The sequence below is a fragment of the Dermochelys coriacea genome, chromosome 22 (assembly GCF_009764565.3).
Source record: "Dermochelys coriacea isolate rDerCor1 chromosome 22, rDerCor1.pri.v4, whole genome shotgun sequence".
NCBI classification, from domain to species: domain Eukaryota; kingdom Metazoa; phylum Chordata; order Testudines; family Dermochelyidae; genus Dermochelys; species Dermochelys coriacea.
In genome coordinates, this window is record NC_050089.1 from 7,129,095 (window position 1) to 7,155,994 (window position 26,900).

At 44.8% G+C, this 26,900-nt stretch overlaps 1 long non-coding RNA gene across 1 annotated transcript in view; it reads left to right on the top strand.

Moving 5' to 3' along the window:
• LOC119846709 overlaps window positions 1-26,900 on the top strand; it is a 114,885-nt gene that overhangs the window by 82,054 nt on the left and 5,931 nt on the right. The window contains exon 2 of the long non-coding RNA XR_005289953.2: window positions 9,349-9,438. This is a non-coding gene — a long non-coding RNA (uncharacterized LOC119846709). The remainder of the gene's footprint in view (window positions 1-9,348; window positions 9,439-26,900) is intronic.

Consider the following 26,900-nt stretch of genomic DNA (forward strand, 5'->3'; position numbering starts at 1 on the left):
GCTTAAGAGCTGAAAAGGATTCTGCTCAGATACCACGGTAATGGGCAACAGTCTGAAACTCTGAGATAGAAATGCCATGCATACCGAATCTTTAAAAAGAGTGTATTTTGCTTTTTTATTTGAATCCGCCCCAGAGCAGGGAGAAATAAACTACACATTTGTACATGGTCTACCATTCTTTCTCTATTTCAAATGAATAATAGATAAAGAAAAGGAGTACTTGTGGCACCTTAGAGACTAACAAATTTATTAGAGCATAAGCTTTCGCGAGCTACAGCTCACTTCATCGGATGCATTTTCAAAATGCATCCGATGAAGTGAGCTGTAGCTCATGAAAGCTTATGCTCTAATAAATTTGTTAGTCTCTAAGGTGCCACAAGTCCTCCTTTTCTTTTGCGAATACAGACTAACACGGCTGCTACTCTGAAACCTGTCAATAGATAAAGGAATCTCTTTATTTAAAGAGAATGAGTTGAATGGCGTTTGCTTTAAAAAAAACAACATGGTGTGGGGGGGGGACCACAGACACATGGCAGCTCATCCCTGATTGCTATTATAAAGGAAAATTCCTTTTCATTTATTATTGAAGTAAATTAAGTTGATTGTTGGAAATTTCTGTGCGGAGTGAAAACGTTTCAATTGTGACTTTCACTGAGATGAATGTATTTAATTTACCCCTTTGGAATATTCGACAGCCGTTCAGAAGGCCCCATGCTGGTGGGCTGCTCCATCTCCTGGCTCAGTGGTTGTGTGTCTCAGGCAAGGGGGGGTGACAAGTTTAGGCTGAGAGCTTTTTGATGGCTCTTGTTCTGTCTGTTTCCAGGGGCATCTTCTCTATTACTCACTTGGACCTGCTAGGGAGTGGGGAGCTGATGCGAGTTGTTTTTCTCCTTCCCATCCTGGCAGTGTGACACGGAGGCAAAACAACAAAGCTCCTGCCAGGGCCTTTTGGTGCCAGGAAGCTGCCTGAATGCCCCTCAGAGAGCAAAGGGACTGGACCAAAATGGGTGCACCTTCCAGATTGTGCTGCGCAGCCATTTCCTCCATCATACCTGCCTGCCTGCGAGACCGCAAACACCAGCGGGTGCATGATGAATAAACAGTCAAAGAAAAACCCAGCTTGCCTCTTTTCCGTGGCCTCCTTTCCAGAAACTCTGCACTGCCCCAGGGCCGTCATACGGAATCATATCGAGAGGCAGAAGGACTCAAGAGCAAGAGTGGACACAAGTTAGTTGGATTTTGTGACCACGCACATACAGCCACCGCCTTCAGTGTGAGGCAACTGTATGCCAGGAGGGTCAGGTACAGCACGGGACAGTCGAAGTCCTGACTGAGAACCTTCCAAAACTGATCTGCGCCTTGGTTCTGACATCACTTCCACCGATAAAATTCCATTCACTGGGCTCTGCAAGGCATCTGAGAGAGTGAAGGTGTGTACCCCATATGGGCTCTCAATGGGACAATGTGGCCCTGAGCGGCCAATTAATGCACCATGCCACACCTGGAGAGTGGGCAAGGCTTAGCAGAGGATGAAGTCCGGCTGGTAGAGGACGGTGCACAGAAGAAGTTGAGAACAGAAGGGGACAGTAGGCAGACGATGGGGAACTCTGCAGTCACTTTCTGGGATTAGCGTAGTCAGACGTGGGGCAGAGGAAGTGCTGTCCATCAACAAGTTTAGGCTTGAAATTTAGATGAAGGTTTCTAACCATCAGAGGAGCGAAGCTCTGGAGCAGCCTCCCAAGGGGAGCAGTGGGGGCAAAAAACCCAACTGGCTTCAAGACTGAGCTTGATAAGTTTGTGGAGCGGATGAGATGATGGGACTGCCTACGATGGTGTATAGCCAATCTGCAGCTACCTATAGCAAAAATCCCCAACTGCTGGAGAAGGGACAGTAGATGGGGAGGGCTCTGAGTTATTACAGAGAATTATTTCCCAGGTATCTGCCTAGTGGGTCTTGCCACATGCTCTAACTGATCACCATATTTGGCATCAGGAAGCAATTTTCCCTCAGGTCCTGAGGGTTTTTCACCTTCCTATGAGGTATGGGTCACTTACAGGTTTAAACTAGTGTAAATGGTGGATTCTCTGTAACTTGAGGTCTTTAAACCATGGTTTGAGGACTTCAGTAACTCAGACAGAGGTTAGGGGTCTGTTACAGGAGTGGGTGGGCGAGGTTCTGTGGCCAACAATGTGCAGGAGGTCAGACTAATGATCATGGTGGTCTCTTCTGGTCTTAAAATCTATGAATCTATGAGGAGGCCAGGGGAGACACAGAGCAGCCACCGGAGTAGAGCAGAGTCTGGTGGGAAGTCCTGACAGAAGGGCAAGAACTAGCATTCAGTGAGGAGCAGAGCAGGAAGAACTGAGAGGTCAAGCCCAAAGAGGTCAGATGTGGGAGTATGTTTGTATGGCATGGATTGAGTCTGTTAGGGGATTCCAAGGGAGGGTCTGAGAGTCCCATCCCTGGGACAGGTTAACCTAGAGAGATTGTGGGGGAGAAAGTCTGAGAGAGGCTGGGTAGGAGGAAGTCCAAGGAAACAGTAGCAAGAAGGTGGACGGAGGAACCCTTGGCTGCTGTCATAGGGTCCCTGGGCTGGAACCTGGTGTAGTAGGTGGGCCTGGGTTCCCCTACCAGCCACTGGTACTATGGCGTGAAGGCTCCTGCGGAAGAGAGAACGATATTCAAAGCCCTGAGACAAGAGGACTCCAGCACCATGGGGCCCAGAGCTGGGGCTGAAGGCCATTTTCTTTTGGACTGTCGGTTGTCCTGGAAGGGGTGGACTTAAATCGTGAGCTAGCTGGAGGGCCAAATTTTCAAATGGCTTCAAACCAGCCAGTAAATTGCCACTTAAAAACTGTACAAGTAGCTTTGTGTGTATTCATTAACTGCAGTCAATAATCACATCAGCAAAGAAGCATTTGCACAAGTCAGGGCTCAGAGCACCTAAATACCCAATTCTGGTGGAATTGTTTGGTTTTTTTTTTTTTTTTTTTTTTTTTTTTGCAGGCACCGCAACTGCACACCCAAAACTGGAGATCACTTTTTGGTTTTTCAGGACTGGGGCTAGTAGCAAGAACCTTTAAAGGACGGTCTTTCCCATTGTGCTGCCAATGGTCCTTCTTTGAGTCACACCTGGAATCTGCAAATGCAGAAGAAAATGATAAAATAATAGAGCGGAGCATTAGGGGATGGGAGTTAACTGAGTTTTTTTTTTCCTGATTTCAGGGACTTGAGTTCAACCTTACCTGGTGTTTGTACCACAAATCCTTAATGAGGGGCTCAAATTGCAAAATTCAGATCAATATTTCAAATGCCTGAGTGATCCAGAGTGTTTAGCTCTGGGATTGTGCTTCCCAGGATCAATCCAGGGGCCATTTTCATAGCTTTTAAGGCCAGGAGGGGACTTGCAAGTATCATAGGCTTGGAATGTCACCCAGCTAGCCCTGTGTTGAGCCCAGTAACCTGTGTTGATCAACCTTGCTGTTAAAAATCTGTGTCTTGTTTCTAATTGGAATTTGTCTGCCTTTAACTTCTAGCCACTATTTATGCCTTTTTCCATGAGCTTAAAAGCCCAAGTGTTTTCATCCCATGAAAGTACATATACAATGTAATAGTCACCTATTAATCTTCTTTTTGATAAAGTAAACAGATTGAGCTCCTTAAGTGTCTCACTGCTATGCATTTTTTCCCCCAGTCTTTAAACCATTTTTGCAGCCCTATCCTCCTCCCTCTCCAGTTTTTCCCAGTATCTTTCTTTTAAAAATGTGGATATTGAGAAAAATCGGAGGCCTCTGATTTGCAAACTGCAGCTCCGAGTTTGGATTTCAACCCCCAGAAGAGTTCAGATGAAGGGAGCCATGGGCCACCACTAAAAAAATCCTGCTGCTAAACACAGAGGGAGTCTAGCTAATCCTGGTGCTAAAGTGAAAAATGAAGCATTGTGGTTTTAAAAATGTAATAGAATTTAAATTGCATTTTCTTTAATGAATGAGTCACCCAATTACCACGCGCTGTGCAGTCTGAACACCTGTGCCCAAGATTTCAAATCCCTAGAGAGATTTTTATTTTTAACAATATTTATTATTATGAGTGTTATCACATTAGATGAAATCAGCTAAAGATGGAAGCTGCATTCATTGACAGCATCAAAGCAACTGTGGTTTATCTTGTCCTCCAGATGCTCCAATTTCACGAGGGTGCCAGCACTGCTTTTGGCATGTGCACCAGTAGATTAATAATAATTACAAAAGAGTATCGTAGATTTCCAAAGTAGTTTTCCTCCTGGATGATCCCAAAACACTTCGCAAGCTGGGGCCAGAGTTGGTTTTCATTGGCAAGCAAACGCTGGCCCTGTCTGTCCTGAATCAATGCATTTTCTGGCCAGGCTCATCCTGTCCCTTCTGGGTTGGTTCAGTGGCGGTAGGGCTCCCTCTGGAAAAGAACGTTGATACGTCCCCTAACTCAAGCAGATGTACTACCAGGGTCCCACTGCCACACTAAGAGCACATCAAGCCTTGTATGCAGGCAAGAATCATTTTACAAACCAGAATCACTCTGGGGTGGCACCCACTTATCCGTGTACAACAGAGCAGCAACAACTGTTTAGGACAGACAGACAAACACCTACAAGATCTGTATCAAGCATTTTTAAAACTACAGTACCCCTCTGGGGAAGTGAGGAAACAGAGAGAGATAGGTACCCAGAAGTCACCTACTACAGGACAGGCCCAACAAGGAAAATAACAGAACACCACTAGCCATCACGTATAGCCCCTAGCTAAAATCTCTCCAGCACATCTTCAACGATCTACAACCTATTCTGGAAAATGATCCCTCACTGTCAAAGACCTTGGGAGGCAGACCAATCCTCGCTTACAGACAGGCCCCCAACCTGAAGCAAATACTCACCAGCAACTACACACCACACCACAGCAACACTAACCCAAGAACTAATCCTGTAACACACCCTGTTGCCTACTCTGTCCCCATATCTACTCTAACGACATCATCATAGGACCCAGCCACACCATCAGGGGCTCATTCACCTGCACATCTACTAATGTGATATATGCCATCATGTGCCAGCAATGCCCTTTTGCCTTGTACATTGGCCAAATTGGACAGTCTCTACGTAAAAGGATAAATGGACACAAATCAGATATCAGGAATGGTAACATACAAAAGCCAGTAGGAGAACTTCAATCTCCCTGGACATTCTATAACAGATTTAAAAGTAGCCATCCTTCAACAAAAAAACTTCAAAAACAGACTTCAAAGAGAAACTGCAGAGCTACAATTCATTTGCAAACTTCACACCATTAATTTGGGCTTGGCTAGGGATTGGGAGTGGCTGGCTCACTACAAAAACAATTTTCCCTCACTTGATATTGACCCCTCCTCATCAATTATTGGGAGTGGCCCACATCCACCCTGACTAAATTGGCCATCAACACTGGTTCTCCGCTTATAAGGTAACTCCCTTCTCTTCGTATGCCAATATATATTTATGTCTTTATCTGTAATTTTCACTCCATGCATCTGAAAAAGTGGGTTTTTTACCCACAAAAACTTATGCCCAAATAAATCTGTTAGTCTTTAAGCTGCCACCTCTGGCAAAAAGCTCCTCATTGTTTTTGTTTAGGACAGGAGGTGAAGAAGATAGTCTGTGACGAACATGAGACCTGGGAAGAGCCAGGAGTTCAGACGACTATACTGAAATATGGCAGAGGCGCATGGACTTTTAACACTTATTGTCCCAAGTGGATTTCCTGGGGAATCCCTTTTATGCAAAAAACCCATCCTTTTAAGGCTATGCCCTAAGGGGAGGGCCCATGACTGTTCCTAGAGATTGGAGGTTAAAGGCCCAAGTTGTATAAAGGAACAGTTGAACTGTCCAGTTGGTGTCTGGTTACTGGTATAAAAACTGACATGAACTTGTAACCAAGGGGACAAACCTAGATGTGGAGTTTGAAAGACTGATACCTACTAGAGTTTTGTGTTGGAGTTGGGGTGAACTCTGGTAAGCTTGTAGCATGCGTATAAATTCTTTGATAATTCATTTTGTATACGTCTTCCCTGTAATGTTTTTGCCTGAAGAAGAAATGCAGTTTTCTTTGTGAAGGCCGGCTGGTAACTAGTGCATGCTGTTGATAACTCCTGGAGAAAGAGTTAACCACAGGTGCTGGACACTGGTCAGACCTGCTAGAGAAATCACAATGCGATGTAGAGGGTCTGCAAACCTCAGCCCCTGGACTGAAGGGAGAGAATTGCAGGTTTCTGTCCCAAGAGAGAGAGGTGAAGGCTGGGAAGCCTAAAATCTTAAGCAGGCGCCCTCAAGGAAGATGCGGGGGTGGTGTCAAAGATGCAGTAAACCCTGGAACTGTGACATCGTCTTTAATTGAAACTGCAGGTGGCGGTGAAGTGTGTGTGTTTGGGGGAGGATTAGATTAACTGGATATTGACCGAGTCCCTAGAGAGGATACCCCTGGCTCACTTGAAAAGTGTTAAAGGCTCATTAATGATCCCAAGTGACTCAAGCTTGATTAGGACTGTAAAGTTGAAGTCTATTTTATTGAACATCAGTGTCACAGTGTGGGATGGCCCTTTAAGGGAGTTGAGTTTAGCCTTCCCTGGGACGAATCAGCTGCTTCCCAGATGATGGGTCTGAAGGCAAGGAAAAGATGAATGAGGATCAGGTGACCTGAAGGTTGAGTCAGATAAAACAGCCAGCAAACAACTTGGTTAGAGAGCAACATGGGCAGGAAATAGGTAGGTGTTTGTAGGAGGCCCTGCCTTAAGAGAAAGGACCTGCTCTATGTGTTCTATTTATGTTGGGCTGTTTTAAGAAATAAACCCCTCTCCGAAGCAAAGGACTGAAATTATGGGGCTGTTTGGAGCTCTGTGTGATATACTGGCTGACTCGTATGCAGTCAGGCAAACAAAGGGACACTATGACCTCCTAAAAATAAGGGTGTAGAGTTGAATGACTCTTCCATTGTGAATGAAGTCACTGGGCCATAGACACTGGGCTCCTTTGAGAGCTGGGCTTTTGCATATTTGGGTAGAGGAGAAATCCAACAGCATTTATAATAAATCTATTTTGTGTAAGTCTTTCTATCCCTCCCAACTGCTCATCAGGGGCCTGGCACAGGAGTAGCAGGGGGGTGCTGCAGGGTGGTATTTAAAGCTATTGGAAGAGCTGGGTGGGTGCCCTGGTCTGGAATAGCAGGGGATGCTGCTGCAATGCATTGGTGGAGTTAGGTGGCATTACTTGCATTGTACCTCTATTCTGAACTACTGACTAGAACACTGGGCTGAGAGCCAGGAGCTGTGGGCTCTAGTCCTGGCCTTGCCATTGTCCTACTGTGTCACCTTTGGCAAATCACTATGCCAATTTGTGCCTCAGTTTCCCCTCCCACCCTTTGTAAACTCTTCAGACTCTCTTGTGGTGTGTTTGTACAATGCTGAGCGCCAGGGCAATTTTTGGTTGGTGCTGCTGGAACACAAATATCCTCACCTCCTTTTATGAGCCCTAAATCCACTCAACTTTAATAACACTTATTAAAAAACCCAAACAAACCTATAGAGTTTGCTCTTCGAAAAGAAAATGAGATGACAATTCTGCTGGTTATTCCAAAGAAACCCTCCTCTAGCATGGCACGTGTTAAGGAATAAAACCCCATACGCTGAGATGGACAGACCGCAATAGAGCCTAACCCAACAAGCAGGCTAAGTCGATGCACGCTGCCTGGCAGGTGAAGACAAAAGGTATAATTATCCCAGTTCCCATTGCTGTTTGTGTGCTAGCAGTTCTTCCACAGACCAGAGGGCTGAACAACTGTGTTGGTGCACCTCCTCCTCTCTGTGTTTAAATAGCACCTTGGAAAACGCAGCAGCAGCTATAACTTTCCTTTATTTCTACTGGTTTTTGTTCAGTTGCTTGGTATTTTTTGTTTATTTTTTATTAGTGAATATGTATTGTGGGTAGTTTCTGAATTTCTTCCATGGTGCTCTTTGTGCAGATGGGGATTGCAAATCTGGGGCTGGGCAAAGGGATGCAGTCCCATGTGTCCCAAAGTATGCAAGCCAGATTTGTGTGTGTGCATGCATACAGAACAGTGTTGTGTGCATACAAAGGTGTGTGTGCAATTTTGGAGAGTGGATTGAGACACCCATCGGTATCTATTCTAAATAGAACCTCCCCCACTTGCTGGAGAGGAGGAAATAGCAGTTGGCAAGAATAATACAAATGCATCGGATCTTGCAAACCTTCGTTGGAGCCATCTACAGAGAATCCATGCTGGATTTACTCTGTACCCTGTGCATGCAGGGACAAGACTTTGAGAGTCTAGTGAATGATGTGTGGATACCTGCGTAGCATAGAAATGGACGATAAAACTCATGTATTCTAGTGTGTCAGTGCCTTGATTTAAGGAGCTCCCAGTAACCTAGGATGAAACATTGTAATAGCTCTTTCTCAGTCCCTATGGCCACAGCTCATAAGAGGGCAGTGTCTGTTCATTGTACATTAAACTCATTTCACTGTTTCTTAGTCATCCCCATGCTACCAAGTCTAGGCACACACAAGGGCACAACACTCCAGGTTCCCTCAATCCCAATTTTTCAAGCTTCTCTTCTGCTTGGCATCAAATCAGCTTTCCTCAAAGGTCAGCCCTCGGTGGGTGGGAGTTGCTTTCGGCCCATCTCTAGTATAAAGAGCAAGGCTGCATTTTTCAGTACTACCCTCTGATTTGGAGGGCTTCCATATTTGGGTGCCCAGCTTTGGCCTGGTTTTCTAAGAGCTGGGTGGCTATCACTCACGTTAGATTCAGTGGGAGTTGAAGGTGCTCAGCACCTCTAAAAACCAGGCTCAAAACCAAGGCACCTGGAACCACAAGCCCCTTCTGAAAATTCGGCTCTAAATCAAGATGTTTGTGTTAAAACAACAGTTGCTGCAACTGGCCCATTTGCTGGCAATCTCAGCAGAGGGGCCAAGGATTCAATAGGCCATAGACCCCAAACTCCTCTCATCCTCCAGCCAAGGACTGAGAGGCATTAGCACTGGGCAGGGTATGGGGGAAGCTTTAATTGCAACTATCTGTGCTGTAGTAGCTCAGTGGGTAGAGGACTTGTCCTCTAGAGGCTGGAAGTCTACATCTTTTCTCAGTGCTGACCTCACTCAGAAATGGTTACCAGAACAACTAGCAGTCAATAAACTTTCTCAACCTTAGTTCAAGCAGGGACCTTCTTTTTGTACAACACCTAACGTAATGGGGTCCTGCTGTATGACTATAGTCATCCAAATAACAAACCATATTCATAACTAATGTCCTCTTCACATCTTCTAGGCCAGATTCACTGGACCTGTGGATATGCTAATTCTTTTGCCTGGATTGCCTGAGTTTTCCTTATCTTCTGCACAAGATCCCATCTCCCAGGTACAATAGACTGTCTCATAGCACGTATGACTGTATGTGTTGATTTAAAGGCATGGAAATCAGTTCTTTATGCAATATATTTGAAAAGACTTCCTGTGTTTTATGCTTTTAAACATTTGTGTGGTGCAGAGGATATCGGTATAGCAAGGAGAAAAGGAGTACTTGTGGCACCTTAGAGACTAACAAATTTGAGCATAAGCATCCGATGAAGTGATCATTAGATGCTTATGCTCAAATAAATTTGTTAGTCTCTAAGGTGCCACAAGTACTCCTTTTCTTTTTGCGAATACAGACTAACACGGCTGCTACTCTGAAACCTGTATAGCAAGGGTGACTTCAGCTGACTTAACAAAATCACCATTTACGTAGCCCTATTCCATCCAGATTTCAAAGCTCTTCTACAGAGACCTTCAAACAGGGAGAAGGGTTTACAATTCAAGCTTAAAAAGAAAAGGAGTACTTGTGGCACCTTAGAGACTAACAAATTTATTAGAGCATAAGCTTTCGTGAGCTACAGCTCACTTCATCGGATGCATTTGGTGGAAAAAACAGAGTAGAGATTTATATACACACACACAGAGAACATGAAACAATGGGTTTATCATACACACTGTAAGGAGAGTGATCACTTAAGATAAGCCATCACCAACAGCAGGGGGGGGAAGGAGGAAAACCTTTCATGGTGACAAGCAGGTAGGCTAATTCCAGCAGTTAACAAGAATATCAGAGGAACAGTGGGGGGTGGGGTGGGAGGGAGAAATACCATGGGGAAATAGTTATATATGTGATATATGCCATCATGTGCCAGCAATGCCCCTCTGCCATGTACATTGGCCAAACTGGACAGTCTCTACGTAAAAGAATGAATGGACACAAATCAGACGTCAAGAATTATAACATTCAAAAACCAGTTGGAGAACACTTCAATCTCTCTGGTCACTCGATCACAGACCTAAGAGTGGCTATACTTCAACAAAAAAGCTTCAAAAACAGACTCCAACGAGAGACTGCTGAATTGGAATTAATTTGCAAACTGGATACAATTAACTTAGGCTTGAATAGAGACTGGGAATGGATGAGTCATTACACAAAGTAAAACTATTTCCCCATGGTATTTCTCCCTCCCACCCCACCCCCCACTGTTCCTCTGATATTCTTGTTAACTGCTGGAATTAGCCTACCTGCTTGTCACCATGAAAGGTTTTCCTCCTTCCCCCCCCTGCTGTTGGTGATGGCTTATCTTAAGTGATCACTCTCCTTACAGTGTGTATGATAAACCCATTGTTTCATGTTCTCTGTGTGTGTGTATATAAATCTCTACTCTGTTTTTTCCACCAAATGCATCCGATGAAGTGAGCTGTAGCTCACGAAAGCTTATGCTCTAATAAATTTGTTAGTCTCTAAGGTGCCACAAGTACTCCTTTTCTTTTTGAGAATACAGACTAACACGGCTGCTACTCTGAAATTCAAGCTTAGTATTTCTGGAACCTATTCTGGTATTTGCTTAACTTTTGCTGCCTGAATTACTAGAAGTAATATGAGAAATCCTTTGTAATTCCTAGAATAGATCTACCACTCATTAAAACCCTCTTTACCTTTTATTGCCCATCTTTTATCCAGCTGTTAGGGCTAAGTGGGGAGCATAGAACAACTGCCTTTTCCCCCTCCCCGGTTGAGCACCAATTCAGATTCGAGTGGAATCTGTCTCTACAGCGCAAGTTCAAATCCAGATCCCACACTCTGAAAAGGCTTTAAAGGGATCATCAATGTTTTTTGTATGAGGGCCAGAAGCATCTGTCACCCTCAAGAAATTCTGACTATCAGGCAAAGAAAATAGTATTTCCTCACAACTGAAAAGTCCTGAGATCTCAGAGACTGTTTTTCACTGTTAGGTTCATAAGCATTTCCATACAGAGCCCTTTTCTCTCACGGCAGAAATTTCCCCTACCACCTGTATGTTCTCTCTGCAATCGTTTCATTTTTGCCTCTCATTGCTACTTAAAATACAAGGAGAGCCTTGTTAAGAGCCAGACTGTGATACCCTTACTCCATAAGTATCCCCACTGACTTTATTGGGATTTTCAACATAAAGGGTATCCCAATCTGACCCTAAGCTTGCAAGCGCATATCAGTGGATTGAGCGCACATTGCAAAGGTCGCATTTCTCAACGAATGCCCCCAAACCATCTCATTTATTTTCCCTCTCTGTTTGAAAATGTGTGCCGTAGAAAACTGGGTTCAAAATTTGCGCCTTTCGTGCGCGTGTTGGATACCAAGTGTGATGATCTGCCACCATTCTAACTTCTGCTCTTGTGGCTTGTTCCAAAGCCCATTGCAGTCAGTGGGAGACTTTCTACCAACTTCAATGAGCTTTAGACCAGCCCTTGGGCTCTTCGTGTTAGTAGGTTAATTTCATGATCTGGGAATGTGAGGTCTGAATGGAGAGACACTATTTGCCTTGTGCCTGCCTCCATTTCATCCTCGTGGAGAGGGCAGAGGACTGTGTGTCAGGAAGCCTGAGTTCTAATCCTGGCTTAGCCCCTGACTTGGGCAATGCACTTCTCTGTGCCTGGTTCCCCTCCCATCCTTTGCCTGTTGAGACTTTAAGCAGGGACTGCCTCTTACTTTGTGTTTGTGCAGTGCCTGGCACAGTGGGCCCTGGCCCTAGGTTAGGCCCCCAAGCACTACTGTAATGCAAATAATATCATCCCTTAGATTGTAAACTCTGAGGTGGAAACTGTCTTTTTGTTCTGTGTTTGTACAGCGCCTAGCACAGTGGGGTCCTGGTCCGTGACTGGGGCTCTTGAAGTGCTACCACAAGGCAAATAATAAGGAAGAAAGAGAACAGAAAAAAGGGAAAAGGAGAAAGGAAGGGGAAAGGCAGAAAGAGAAAAGGCACCGGGGGGGCGGGAATAGAGGAGAATAAAAAGTGAGAGGGAACTGATAACGTTTAAATGACTCCTAGGGTTTGGGTTTTTATTTTGAATCACTCCAAGCAGTGTGTTTGCCATCCAATTCACTGAAAATAAAGTGCTGCTCAATAGGCAGGAGAAGTTGGCATTTCATTCACTGACTGTTCTGATGGCAGCTATTAATTATTCCAGTGTTGTTCCTCCCCCACTGGAATTATTTGAAACAGACTATTCGCAACTCCCCCATTGAAGTGTGTGTGTATATATATAGTGGTATCCTACTGAAAGTTCAATAGGATCCCATTTAAATTGCTCTTGCCTTCCCCTGGCGTCTCCCCTCTGCATTTTGCTGATGATATGTCTGCACGGCGGGGAAGAAAGGCTACAGCATCTTGCGGTAACGTAAACAACAATGTCAAAGAGCTGTGGTTTTCCCTCCATCTGCTGCATTCAGTTTTCTCCTGACTTCAGTGGGCAGGTTACCGAAGTAATCTCTAAAGCACTTTGAGCCTGCTATATAACACTACAAGCCATTAAAGACTTGGGGGTGGGGAGACAGGAGAGAGGGAGAAGGAACATGCAGAGAATGCAATTAGCTTGGGACGGTAGGATGATGGAGGGAAGCAAGGAGCATAGTTCCAAAGCATTGGAATTCCCCTCCTCCCCCCCCACCAATGAATTCTGTGCCTCCTCCTGGGGCCTCCGTTGTTCTCCTGATTCCCTTTCAGCAGCTAAAGGCTGGGAGATGTGGATTTAAAAAATCTATAGATGCATTGCAAGCCCTTGAACTGCATCTTCAGCACAGAAAGTGCTTTGTAATATTTTTTTTTTCTCTGCCTTCCTGCAAAGCTCAAAGAATCCTGAATCTGGACACTACTAAAGATTTTCTGATCATTAGAAGAAGGGCCACAATCAGACCTGATGTAAAAGCTGGTGCAACCCCTGTGGATATGCAGGGCATAACTGGGTCCTGAGTTTTGGTGGTGGTGGTTTTTTGGTTGTGGTTTTTTTAATCTCCACTTTTCTAGCATTCGAGTAAATACGTTCTCAATATCGCCCAAGGCTTTCACTCCCAGTACAGAATAATCCTTATTAACTAAGGTTCTCTTGACCCCATAACAGCCAAGCTGATCACAGTGAAGCTGGCAGGTTCTGAGTTCGGAATCTGGCCTCTCAAGAGAGGTCAGTATCTGAATCCTAGGCTCTGACTGGCCAAGAAAGAACACGTAACCAGATATTTTTACATCCTTTGGAGATGGGATCAGGATGACTACAAGAATGTCGCAATTATATAGGCATCTAAAACCTCAGAAAAAAAGAAAAGGAGGACTTGTGGCACCTTAGAGACTAACAAATTTATTTGAGCATAAGCTTTCATGAGCTACAGCTCACTTCATCGGATGCATTGAGTGAAGTGAGCTGTAGCTCACGAAAGCTTATGCTCAAATAAATTTGTTAGTCTCTAAGGTGCCACAAGTACTCCTTTACATTTATTTCACAGGGTTTGTAATGCCACAATGTAATATATGGGGCCAAAGAGGACACAAGAGTTAGTCTTGCCATGGGGTCTATACCATCTAGGTACAAAAAATAGTGCTAGATCTTCTCTTCTCTCCATGTTTTATTCTAGCTGCTATAAAGGAAGAGGATTTTATGTTGCAGTTTTATCCTCTTCTGTTGTGTTTCTATCGTCTCTCTCCTAATCGAAGGGAGCAATAGCTGGATGAGAGGCCTCCAAGAACTAGTGTATTAAAGTATTAGCATGGAGCACTCTTCCCTCTGAGCGCTGAACTTATTTTCTCAGCATAAGGTCAGCGCCACTGTTCTGCCGTTTGGATGAGATGTAGATTAAGTCATCACTCATGTAGAACTGATCCAATAATGGAACTTCTGACCTGCAGAGATTTTAATATTTCCAAATTTGTTTTCATCCCCATTTGGGACAAAAAGTTTGAATAGAAAAATGTTGTTGAGGAATGAAAAGTTCCATAAAAATTTTATTTGGAAACATTGATGTTGGAACATTCCTGCACCCAAATGCTTCATTATGGGTCAATGATGATTTTTGTCTGCTTAAGGTGCCCCATTGCTTTACGGGAGATGGCAGCAGCTCAGCCACACGGAGAGACTCTGATGCATCATGGGAGATGCAGCCTGGCTGAGGAGAAGGCTTGTAGGGGAGAATGGGATAATGAGAGACCTGGAACTACAACTCCTATGAGACACACGGTAGCTCAGGTTGACTCAGACCATCAACCTGACATGAAATGTTTTGCTTCCATTTTTCCTGATGTGAAAATTCGTCCCAAATCTCTTCCTCCCCCCGGAAAACATCAATTTTGATGAAACCATTTTCAGATATGGGTAAAAGGTTTGGCTTGAAATCTTTTGACCAGCCTTGTGCTGCAACACCTTGAATAAGAGCATTGTTAGCCGCAGGGATCTTTCCCAATTCCACCTTGGACCATGACTTTCTGGTTAGCTATTTCCCGCTATGGTTTGGAAAGGCGGTGATGGCCTCCTTTTGCTTCCTGCCCTAAACTGTCATTCATTGTTGCTGTTATATATCAACATATGTACAATGCGCCCAGCCATTTCATGGTGTCGTCATCAGCAAGGTGGAGAGGCAGAAGCCTGCCATCCAAACAAGTCAGGTGGGAACTCATCAAGAATATGCGACGTAGTCTGAAGTTGATTGCAGATGCATTGCGGATCAATATGAGAACCTCATTTAAAGAGAGTGGCCACAGAGTTGCCTTGTCCAGTTTGAAACTGGTTCAGGGATGGCCACCGGTGTCTTGGCAGATCAAAACCTAGTGGACAGATGGTTGGGTGAATGACGAAAGAGGGATTAACACCTGTTGTCACTGACCACTGGTTGCACCAAGCACATTCCACTGTCATGTCATGTGATGGCATAAATGACCATAAAAGGCATCAAGAAGACAGACAAGCAGGCGGATGGTTGAAGAGGACTGTGTACAAAGGCAGGTCGCTGGTCTCAGAGATCTTGGCCAGCAGCATGACCGAAGCCTTCTCACGGCGAATATGGGGTGGTGCTATGTTATTAAGTCCCAGTAACAATACGCATGGCTTTGTTCAGCTCTACATTGACCAGCCTCGTGTGAGACAAGTGACCTTGGATGGGAGCACAGTACTTTGCTGTTGAATAACAGAGGGCAAGGGCTGATGTTCGAAGCATAGGGGGCACTCTCACCCCAGACTGAACCAGCCAATTTTCTGAGCAGGTTGTTCTGAGCGCTGACTTTGACTCCTGTCTTCCTCAAGTGGGTGTGGCATGTTAATGACCTAGCCACTGACACACCAAGGTAAACCGAGTTTGGATCATGCTGCAGGCATGAATCCTGGTCATGTGCCTTCTGACTGCCACCCCAATGTATCACCATCCTTCCACTTTCAAGCCATTGGACTGGCACATCAAATTCTTCAGCTTAATGTTGAGGGCAAGTCAACAGTCAAACACAGCATCATTAGTGCCATTAGTGCTCATAATCTGTTACCATCTCCTGCTCCAGAGGTGGCTGCATTTTGGTGGTGGTGAAGTGATCCTTGTGTTCAGGATGCATTTCATCTGGGATGAAAGGCACTATGCAAATAGTCTACTAATATAGACTCCCAGCTGGGAAGTCATCAACATCAATGGAACCTCACTAATTAACCCCAGCTGAGGATGCGATTCCATTGAGTTCAATAGTGCTGATTTACATCATCTGGGGATCTGGTCTGTTGTTGGTAGAGTGCTGGTGCCTTCTGAAATCAGGTTTCTAAGGATTAAAAAATCATAAATAATATTGCAAATAGCTCTGGAGGAAACTCAACATTTTCATAGCGCTTCTCAGGGCAGTTCCTCAGCTGGCATCACTCGAGCGATGACAGTCCTCGCCAGCTGAAGTGCTGGCTCTTAGTATATCAAGCTTTAAAATGAAGGGCAAGTATCATCATTCCAGCTTCCAGATAGGGAAACTGAAGCAAGAGGTCTATTTGGTGATCCATGCTAGGAAGCTGGTAATAAGCATAGGGGAATGAGACCTTTCTTTCCTTCTCCTTACTTTGACCACCATTCTCTCCAAGGGCTAGGAGACAACAGGTGCTGTGTTCCCTAGAAAGGAGTAGAAATATACAGGGAGAAAGAGTGTCTGACACATCTCACCACTAAGCGATGGAGTGTGCGTAGGGCAGTAAATATCACTCAGTCTCCTCAGCCCCTTCGTCTTGAGATTCCTTGGCCATGGGCCAGATCCTTCCTCACATCCACTCCCTATGGGCTTGTTGTTTCTATGTCATCCCTGAATAAATATACATCTAATCAACTGGAAAGCATGAAACAGAAGCAGTGAACAACAATAGAGAACTCTCTTGGGATTAACCATCAAAATTAGCCATCCTCTGAGCATCACACCATGCAGGGCAAGGTGGGCTGCCAGACAGAAGGGTCAGTGGTGATTCCTGTCCTTACCTCTGTAATGATGCTGAAAGATGGACCATGGATCCCAGCACTCTTGCACCTTTGAGCTGGAGTCAAGCCTCGCTAAGGACAACCGACAAAACAAAGGGCCTTGCAGATTTTAAAGAGCTGTGGGCTCTCAGGAGCTGCTCAGTGTCTTTCAGAACAAGCCCTATAGACTGGCACTGGTGATTGCCAGGTCTTGACAGAACAAGAAACAATGGTCTCAAGGTGCAGTGGGGGAGGTCTAGATTGGATATTAGGAAACACTATTTCACTAGGAGGGTGGTGGAATCTCCATCCTTACAGGTTTTTAAGGCCCAGCTTGACAAGCCCTGGCTGGGATGATTTAGTTGGGGATTGGTCCTGCTTTGAGCAGGGGATTGGACTAGATGACCTCCTGAGGTCCCTTCCAAGCCTGATATTCTATGATTCTATGATGTCCATAGCAAAACTCCCATTGATGTCAATGGAGCCAGGACGTCACCCCTGGATCAAAACTGCCCCAAACTTTGGGAGAGTTCAGCTCCCCAAGGCCTCTACAAATACTCCCTTATTCAACCTACCCTGGGAAGCAGGTTGGGAAGTATTACTCCCGTTTCACCTACGGGAAGGATGGCGGCAAGTGGTGAGGGAAATTCCTTTGCCCCTGAGGGTTAGCTCTAGGCAGGGCCGTCTCCAGGCACCAGCTTTCCAAGCAGGTGCTGGGGGCTGCATTCAGAAAGGGGCGGCAGTCCGTGTCCTGCAGCAGTAATTTGGCAGCAGCTCCGCCACTCTTCTAGGCACAGCAGCAATTCGGCAGCGACTGCTTGGGGCGGTGAAATTGGTAGAGCTGCCCCTGTCCCTGGGGCTGGCCAGAAAACAATTCTGTTTTGCAAGAAATGTTGAGATTTCAAAACTGGTTTTGCAGTCTGATGTAGAACGAAACTCAGACCTTTCAAAAAATGTGGAGAGGGACACAGAGACCAACCATCTCCTCCCCCTCAGCCTACCCCCAGAATAGCTAATATTGGTCAGGACACTCATCTGGGATGTGGAAAACCAAGTCTAAGTCCCTGCCCTACCTAATTTGGTGGAGGGATGACACCTGTCTCTGACATCAGTGCCCTAACCACCAGTCAATGGGCTATTCTGGTATGTGTGTGTGTGTGTGTGTGTGTGTGTGTGTGTGTGTGTGTTTTGGTTTCTCTCGTGCCCCTTCCTGTCCCCCCGGGGGTGGGAGTCTCTGATTTTGACAAGTAATTCCATCCTGGACGTGAGAAACCTCTCCCATTTTATATATATGTATATCAATACGTGTGTGTGTGTGTGTGTGTGTGTGTGTGTGTGTGTGTGTGTGTGTGTGTGTGTGTTTGTTTTGTCCAAATTGAGACATTTCCATGAAACATTTTGGTTTCAATGAAAGAAGCATTTTTTGATGAAAAAATATTATCCAAACAAAAAAAATATTGGTCTGAACAGCACTCCTACATCTCTTAAGGTCATCAAAATAAAACTTAAATGGGACTAAGAGGCACAGAGACCTCATGGTGCTCTGGGAAAGGGGGAAGCTCTGCCAGGGAGATTCGGCAGCCAATCCACCATAATACAAGGAAGTGAGTCTCCGAGCCACGTTTAGAACCCTGCTCCCGGTATTGTGCTCCAAATTGGCGCTTCAGTCATGCCACTTCCTTCTTATAAGTAAGCAATGGAGAAAAGGCCTTGCCAGCCCATACTCTGTCTGCCCTCTCTTTCAGCCTCCGGTGCTTCAAAGATCATCATGTCCCTGAACACTTGATTCATCATCAGTTAAATTTTAATGGAATACAATGATATGTGCTCAGTGCTGCAGCTGCTAGTTGCTGGGTTTTTTTTGTTTTTTATCTCTGAAGCATTCCTTACAGCGCATTCCACTGGGGCTCCTTCTTAGGAGAGCCTGCAATCCTGGCCTGCATGCATAATACATTGCAGGGTTGTGTGTTAAGCACACACAGAGAGAGAGAACCATTCCAAGAAGGTATAAATCTATAGCCAGAGCGAGGGTGCTGACCCAGTGTCCTTTAATACATGGCCTGATTGTGTTTAATGTGCTTGGCTCTAATCACTCCATAAACAGAAGTGATTTTGCTGAGTTTGAGCTGGGGAAGCAATAACCAAGAAGGGAGACAGGATTCAGCAAACACTCAAAAATCAAAAAAAAGAAAAGGAGTACTTGTGGCACCTTAGAGACTAACAAATTTATTTGAGCATAAACTTTCATGAGCTACAGCTTACTTCAGATCTGTTAGAAAGGGCTGGGGAAGTGCCATGGGCTTTGTGGCAAATGACCTTCTTGGGGATTAAGGGTAAATTAAATTGAAGCCCCAGCTCCATCTCTCTTTCCTTATGTTTTCTCCCCGTCCCCTCATTAGTCTTCCATTCTCCTCCACCACTGCATGCTCTTTCTTTCATACCCACCATTACACTTGAATATAACATTAGATGTCCTGTAGTGTAGGGGACAAACCAACTTTAGTATAAATAACACACATGGAGAGCTGGGGCTCGAACCCTGGTTGTTCTGCTCCAAAACACAGGCCTTGGTCATGTGAGCTAGAGAAGAACTCCCATAGTTAACAGTAGTACTTGGTCCTTTATCTCTCTGTGGGGCAGCCACGGGAGCACAACATCCTACTCAGTCATAACCTAAAACCTAGTCCATTGTGGGTCTGGTTTTCAAAGGCTGAAGCTCCTGTAGACATCACCTGGAGCTGTGGGTGGTCAGCAGCTCTTAAAAACCAGGCGCTGTAGAGCAGATTTTGAAGGACTCAGCACCCACAATCCGGATCAGATTTTCAAAAGCTCCCAGGAGAGCTCCCATTGTGATAATCCTAGAAATGTAGGGCTGGAAAGAGAGCTCAAGAGGCCATCTAGTCCATCCCCCTGTGCTGAGGCAGGATTCAGGATGAAGAATTAAGTATGATTATGGCCAGATTTTTCAGTAACCAGCCTCCTTTCAAAGCTATTTCTGGTACAGAGGATGGGACTGGTTCCTTGATCCATGCCCTCTAAGGCTAGCACTCCATGAACTGCCCATCATGGGCAAATGCCAGTGGGTTGCAATGGGACCAGGAAACAGCAGCTGATGTGAGTATCTCTGTGCTAACACAAGATAGGCCCAGATTGGGTTTTGGAATGTCCAACAGTACATGGATTTGGGGAAGAGTAAGGCGACTGGTTTAACCCATTGAAGAGATGACTGCCCTTGCCAAATGCAGGTCTAGATCTGGGTTCAGATTCCAACTTACCCCTTCAAAAAGCTCAAAAGGTGCTTGGATCAAAAAGGTGTTTGGATGAGGCAGCAAAAATTCCCAGTGCAGGTTGGCACCCAACACTGCATATTGGAGTATGTCTATGGTGCAATTACAGGGTGTGATTGCAGCACGTGTAAACATACCCATGCTAGATGTAATCTGCCTATCTCATGTACATATAGCAGTGAAGCTGCAACTGCATGCGCAATTACTCACAGGGCTAGCCCATGCTGAAGTGTGCACTGCCCGGGCTTCACGGCTTTGGTACCTGAGCTGGCTAGATTAAAGCTAGACTGGGTATGTTTCCTCAAGCTGCAGTCACAACCCATGATTGCAGTGTAGACATACCCTTAGTTCTGGGCTGAAAACTGCCCAGTAGTGGGCTTCCTCAGAGGTGGAATAGTAACAGTCACAGATCGGTGATTTTCAGTAAGTCTTGGAACACCAGGGAAGTTCTGGAGGACTGGAACAAAGCTAATGTTGTGCCACTGTTTAAAAAGGGTAAACGAGGTGACCTGGGTAACGATAGGCCTGTTAGTCTGACATTGATCCTGGCAAGATAATGGAGCGGGTGATTTGGGACTCGATTTATGAAGAATTAAAAGAGGGTGATGTAATTAATGCCAATCAACATGGTTTTATGGAAAATAGATCCTGTCAAACTAACTTGATATCATTTTTCATGAAATTACAGTTTGGTTGATAAAAGTAATAGTGGGGATGTAATACACTTAAACTTCGGTAAGGTGTTTGATTTAGGATCGTGTGACATTTTGACTAAAAAAACTAGAATGATATACACTTAACATGGCACACATTAAATGGCTTAAAAGCCGGCTAACTGATAGGTCTCAAAATGCAATTGTACATGGGGGATCATCATCGTGCGGGTGTGTTTTTAGAAGAATCCTGCAGGGAACATTTCTTGGCCTGTTGCTATTTGACATTTTTATCAATGACCTGGAAGAAAACATAAAATCATCACTGATCAAGTTTGCAGGTGAGGCAAAAATTAGGGGAGTAAATAATGAAAAGGACAAGTCACTGATACAGAATGATCTGAATCTCTTGGTAAACGAGGACAAGCCAACAGTATGCGTTTTAATATGACTAAACGTATACATCTAGGAGCAAAGAATGCAGGCCATACTTACAGGATGGAGGACTATATCCTGGGAAGCAGTGACTGGAAAAAATCTGGGGGTGGATGATCAGCTGAACATGAGCTCCCAGTGTGATGCTTTGGGCCAAAAGAGCTAACGTGATCCTGGGATGTGTGAACGGGAAACAAAAGCAGGAGTAGAGAGGCTATTTCCCCTCTATCTGGCACTGGTGTGATGGCTGCTGGAATCCTGTGTCCAGGTCTGGTGCCCCCAATTTAAGAAAGATGTTGCTAAATTGGGGAGGGTTTGGAGAAGAGCTCCGGAAATGATCAAAGGATTAGAAAACCTGCCGTAGCGTGATAAACTCAAGAAGTTCAGTCTATTTAGTTTAACAAGGAGAAGGTGAAGGGGAACCTTGTTGGGGAACAAATATTTAATAATGGGCTTTTCAATCTAGCAGAGAAAGGTATAACATGAGTTGAAGCTAGACAAACTCAGACTAGAAAAAAGGCATACATTTTTAATGGTAAGAGTCATTAACCATTGGAATAATTTATCAAGGGTTTTGGTGGTTTCTCCATCACTGACAATTTTTCAATCAAGAGTAGATGTTTTAGCAAAAGCTCTGCTCTAGGGATTATTTCAGGAAGTTCTCTGGCCTGTGCTATACAGGAGGTCAGACTAGATGATTGCAGTAGTCCCTTCTGGCCTTGGAATCGATGAATCTGTGAAACCTATGAACGTTTCTGAGCATGGTGCTGTGATTGGTTGGAATGTCACACACCAATTCTGAGCAGCCCGTATTCTAGAGTTTGCCCAGCCCAGGTATGAGTCCCAGGGTTCAATGCCTCCCGTGTCTCTGTGACATGAGGAGCTATCACAGTCTCTTCATCACCATGCCTAAGCACATCATTCCATCATGAAACACCTCGAGAGCAGCTGCTGCATTCATTTGCTACCCACAGGACAGTGCGGGCTCTGTGGCTGTGAGAATGTCTTGGCAGTGATGTATTTACTACAATTACCAGCTCTCTTCCCAAAGGAGGAAAAAAATAGATGAATAATATGTTTTGAAGGCATATGGCGTGAAGGCAAGAGAGGAGCTTGAGCCTGAATTTATGAATAATATAGGCTTCCTTCCTTCATGCAGTCACTCCATTTGGGCTTATCTTTCTTATTTATAGGAGGCATCATTGAAAGAACAAAACCTGGTGTCTGTGTATGTTGTGTTTGGCCGTGTGTACACATGTGCTTTTGTCAGTGTGTCCTGATATGCACATGCTTTTGTGCATGCCATGGGGTGTGTATTTGTACCTGTAAGTTGCATGTTTGTGCACAGGAATGCGTGCATTCATAGGTGTGCAGGTTTTTGTGTGCATAGGTGTGTTTGTGTATGCATACATGTTTGTGTGGCAGTGTGAATGACATTCGGCTGTCTGACTTGGATACTTATCTGGCCGACGTTACTGTAATATCTGAGTACCTCACAATCTTTATCCTCACAGCACTCCTGTAAGGTAGGGCTGAGCGATTATCCCAAATTCCCCATTGGGAAACTAAATGACTCACCCAACATCACAGGAGTGTGTGTGGAAGGATAGCGAAGGCCAGAGCTACAAAAGAACTCAGCACCCAGCTGCTCCCCTAGTTCTCAGTGGGAGAAAGGGTGGGGAATCTCAGCAGGAACTGCTTGGAGCTCAACCCTTTTGTTAATCTGGGCATGCAGCACCGTGGATATCGCTCTGGTGCGTATGGTCCTTTCCACCCCCCGCGCTGGGTATGCTTAGCCTGTTGGTTTCACTCATGATTTCATCCCCATGTTTGCTGCTGAACTGGCTGCCTGCTGTTTTCCTTCTATCTTGCATAGAGGAGGGGGTCAGAACTTGGAAATTTCCAACACTTTGGGAAATGTGTTTTCATTCCAATTTTAAAAATATTGCATTTTTCCAGTCCTTTGAGATGTTCTGTTTGGCTCCGATCTCAATGTTTCATTGCAATTTGGCTTTTTATTGTATATTACAACATAAAACAAATGGTGAAATGAGAAGTTGTTTGGAAAAGGAGGAAGTTTTTGACCTCATCAAAATGCTTTGTTTCAATTCTTTTTTGAAACAAAATGCCATTGAAGTTGACAACAGGGAGCTTCAATTTCAACAAATGGCATTTGCCAACAGAAAAAAAGCTCCACTAGAACAATTTTTTCCCAGCTCTAATTTTGTCTCTTCCATCCATGTAGCGGAGTGGGGGTCTTCACGGCACAGGGAAAGGGGGCCTGCACTCCTCATACTGAACCACAATAAAGAGCAGGATGAACTACCCTTCTCCCCACTCCTGCCTTGTTTCTCACTCCCTTCCAGGAGCTGGCACCTGAATAAGACTTTTCACAAAGCAGGGTGCTGCCGCTTGTCCGTTTCTCATGCAATAAGAGGGTGCAAGCCACCATTAGGAGAAACAGTGTAGACTTGTGCTCTATACAGGAGCTGGATCTGTTGTTCTGGAAGCCAGGCAACAGTTCCCAAGGCACTGGATTGGGACTCCAGAGATCTGAGTTTAATTCCGGCTCGGCCCCTTTCAGCAAGTCACTTAAGGTATGGTTATACTGCATTGTAAACCTGGGTCTGTGGAACCTGGCATGATGGACTCAAGGTTTCCAAGCCCGTGCTTGAGTAACCACACTGCATTGTAAACCTGGGTTTACAATTGCTGGGCCCAGATCTCACAGCCATGCTAATGTGTCCATACAGCACTATGCAGATCTTCTGACTCAGGTCTTCGAGTTGAGCTGCGTCCACACTGCAAAATGACAGACTTTGGAGCCAAGTCACAAAGGGTCCTAGGACACGGGTCCTGAGTGCTTCTTTACCTGTGTCAGATTGATTTGTGTGTGGACGGAACTGGGGTTTGGGGTCAAACCTGAGTCAGAGCCCAGGCTCAGTGTGGACTGTAGACATACCCTAACTCTCAGCCTCTGTTTTACCATCTGTAAAATTGGGGATAACCTTCTTTTCTCCCACACGTTGTCTGTCTTGTCTATATATATTATAACTACTTCTGGGAGGAACTATTCCCTATGTGTCTAAAGCACCTAGCACAATGGGGCCTTGATCCTTGCTTGGGCCCATAGGTGCTACTGTTGAAACCCTCGCTCTGGCACTCGTACCTGCTGCAGCCGTGATGTAACAGCACGGAAAGCTGTCCTATGGAGAGGGAGAAGCAGTGAAAGAGCAGGTCCAGCTGGGAGAGGGCTCAGGATCTGCTCAAAGGGGCAGATGGGGTTAAAAAAAACAAACAAACAAAAAAAAAACAACCTGTTAGGGAAGGAGAAGTATCTCGATACCGAGCTAGCAGATGAACCAGAGCTGGGATAGGAGGTGAAGTGATAAAAGAACAGGAGAATAAATATAGTGCACTGGGAAGTGAGAAGGAGAAAAGAAAAAAAACAGAAAAGATTTCAGGTCAGGAGAAGCAGAAAACCAGAGCTGGGTATGTGAGCAGACACTGCTACAGAAGGGAAGTACAGGGGGAAATAAAATCTACAGACATAGCGGAGAGAGGATCAAGGGAAAAAATGGAAAGGAAATAGAATTGGTGAAAAAGGGAATTGGTCAAAAAGCTGGGTTAGATGAAAACAGATCCTGAAAACAGTAAATGAGAAGCCCAGCCGCAAAGGACCTGAAGTGTATGAACAGAAAGAAAAGGAGTACTGGTGGCACCTTAGAGACTAACAAATTTATTAGAGCATAAGCTTTCGTGAGCTACAGCTCACTTCATCGGATGCATCCGATGAAGTGAGCTGTAGCTCACGAAAGCTTATGCTCTAATAAATTTGTTAGTCTCTAAGGTGCCACCAGTACTCCTTTTCTTTTTGCGAATACAGACTAACATGGCTGCTACTCTGAAACCTGTGATTATGTATGAACAGAGAGAGTGACTGCTTGGACATCCTTTGATGGAATATAGTTCAAAGGTGCCTAATGGACAAGTGAGAGCCCAGTAGGTGAAGAAACCCAGCTTGTGGAGAAACTTGGTGAAAAGAGGCACCACCATAGGAACATCCAATCTAAGGAACACTTGGAGGCAAAGAACAGCTAGGAACAGTGGAGCTGGACATAGAGCCAAGGAGAGGAAAAGTGGATTCTTCTCTGAAGTGACACAGTGTATTGTTGAGTAATCTCTTTTGTTCTTGCTAATAACAATGCACTAGGTACTAATGGCACAGAGTGAAGAGGAGTAGCGGGTACAAGCTCACAAAGGTAATGAGTTGATAACCTATAGTTAAGGCTACGATTTAGTCATGGGTATTTGTAGTATAAGTCATGGACAGGCAATAAACAGAAATTCACGGCCCGTGACCTGTCCATGACTTATACTACAAATACCCCTGACTAAATCTTGTGGGGAGGGGTGTTTCTGGGGTGAGGGGGCGGGGCCAGCAGCACCAGTTGCTGGGGGCCGACCCAGGACCGCTGCCGGGGGGCCACCCAAGAAGCAGCTGGTGAGGCTGATCCCAGGGCTGCTCCAGCTACAGCCAGTGCAGCTGGCTGTGGGGCCGTCCGAGTGGCCGGCTTCAGAGCCAGTCCAGCAGAGGTCAATGTGTCTATCCCTGGAGCCAGCTGCTTGGGCAGCCCTGGCGTCAGGCACACTGGCCGGTGCAGAAGTGTGGAATCCGTTACTTCCGCGACCTCTGTGACAAACACGAAGCATGACCTATAGTTTATTATGATAAGTAGTAAGCATTTGGTAATGTTCTATATTATTTATGATCCTGGTATCATTTTGGGGTTTTCCCTTATAAACCTCTAAAAATTTAAAATGATCCTTTTTTGTCCTGGTTTGCCTTTGCCTTTCCTTTCTGCTAGTCTAGCCTAGCAGGGTCATCACACTACCATGATACAAAAAATAATTATATATGTGTGTATATGTAGAGGCGGTCAACAAGTTTCTGGCAGGAAGATTTGTCATTGGAAAATGCCTTTTTGTCAAAATCAAAGCTTTCTGCGGACCTGTGTTGATTTTTGATAACATTTCATTTTAAAAAAACAATGAAACAAAGCACTTCAGTAAGGTTAAAATGTTTAATAATGTTCAAGATTTTTTGGACCAGACCATTGGGATGTTTTCTTTTGAAACAGTTTTTCATTTAGAAATTTATTTTACTTTATATGATCAAAAATAATTATTTTTAAAAAGTAGAAATCAAAATTTTTGTTGTTGTTGTTGTTGTTGTTGTTTGGTTTGTTTTTGATTAACCTGACATTAATTTTTTCCCCTGAAAACTTTGTTTCATGGGAAATTTCAAAGCTGGACATTTTATCATGTCCTGTGAAATGGAAATTCTGCTTTCCAGACAGTTCTCTGTGTGGTGTGTCTTTATCGCTCTTTATTAATACGTAGTGTGTATTGTACTTGGAGTGAACTCCTTCTCACCCATGACTCCATATCTCCTTGATGCAGCCCTGTTGTCTATGGGCTCATATCAGCACAACATGTAGGTATGTAGGAGCGTAACAGATATTAGGCATTTATTGCAAGGCATTCTGTTGAACATCACCTGCTGTTCAGCACGAAAAGTTGATGTTCCACAAAACTATGAGAGCTGTTCTGGTGTGTCGGGTAAATATACGTGCTTAGAACAAGCACTGTGTGAATTAATAATGCATAGCCCAAATCCTTAGGAAGAGCAGCTATTGCATATGGCCCTGTTATAAAC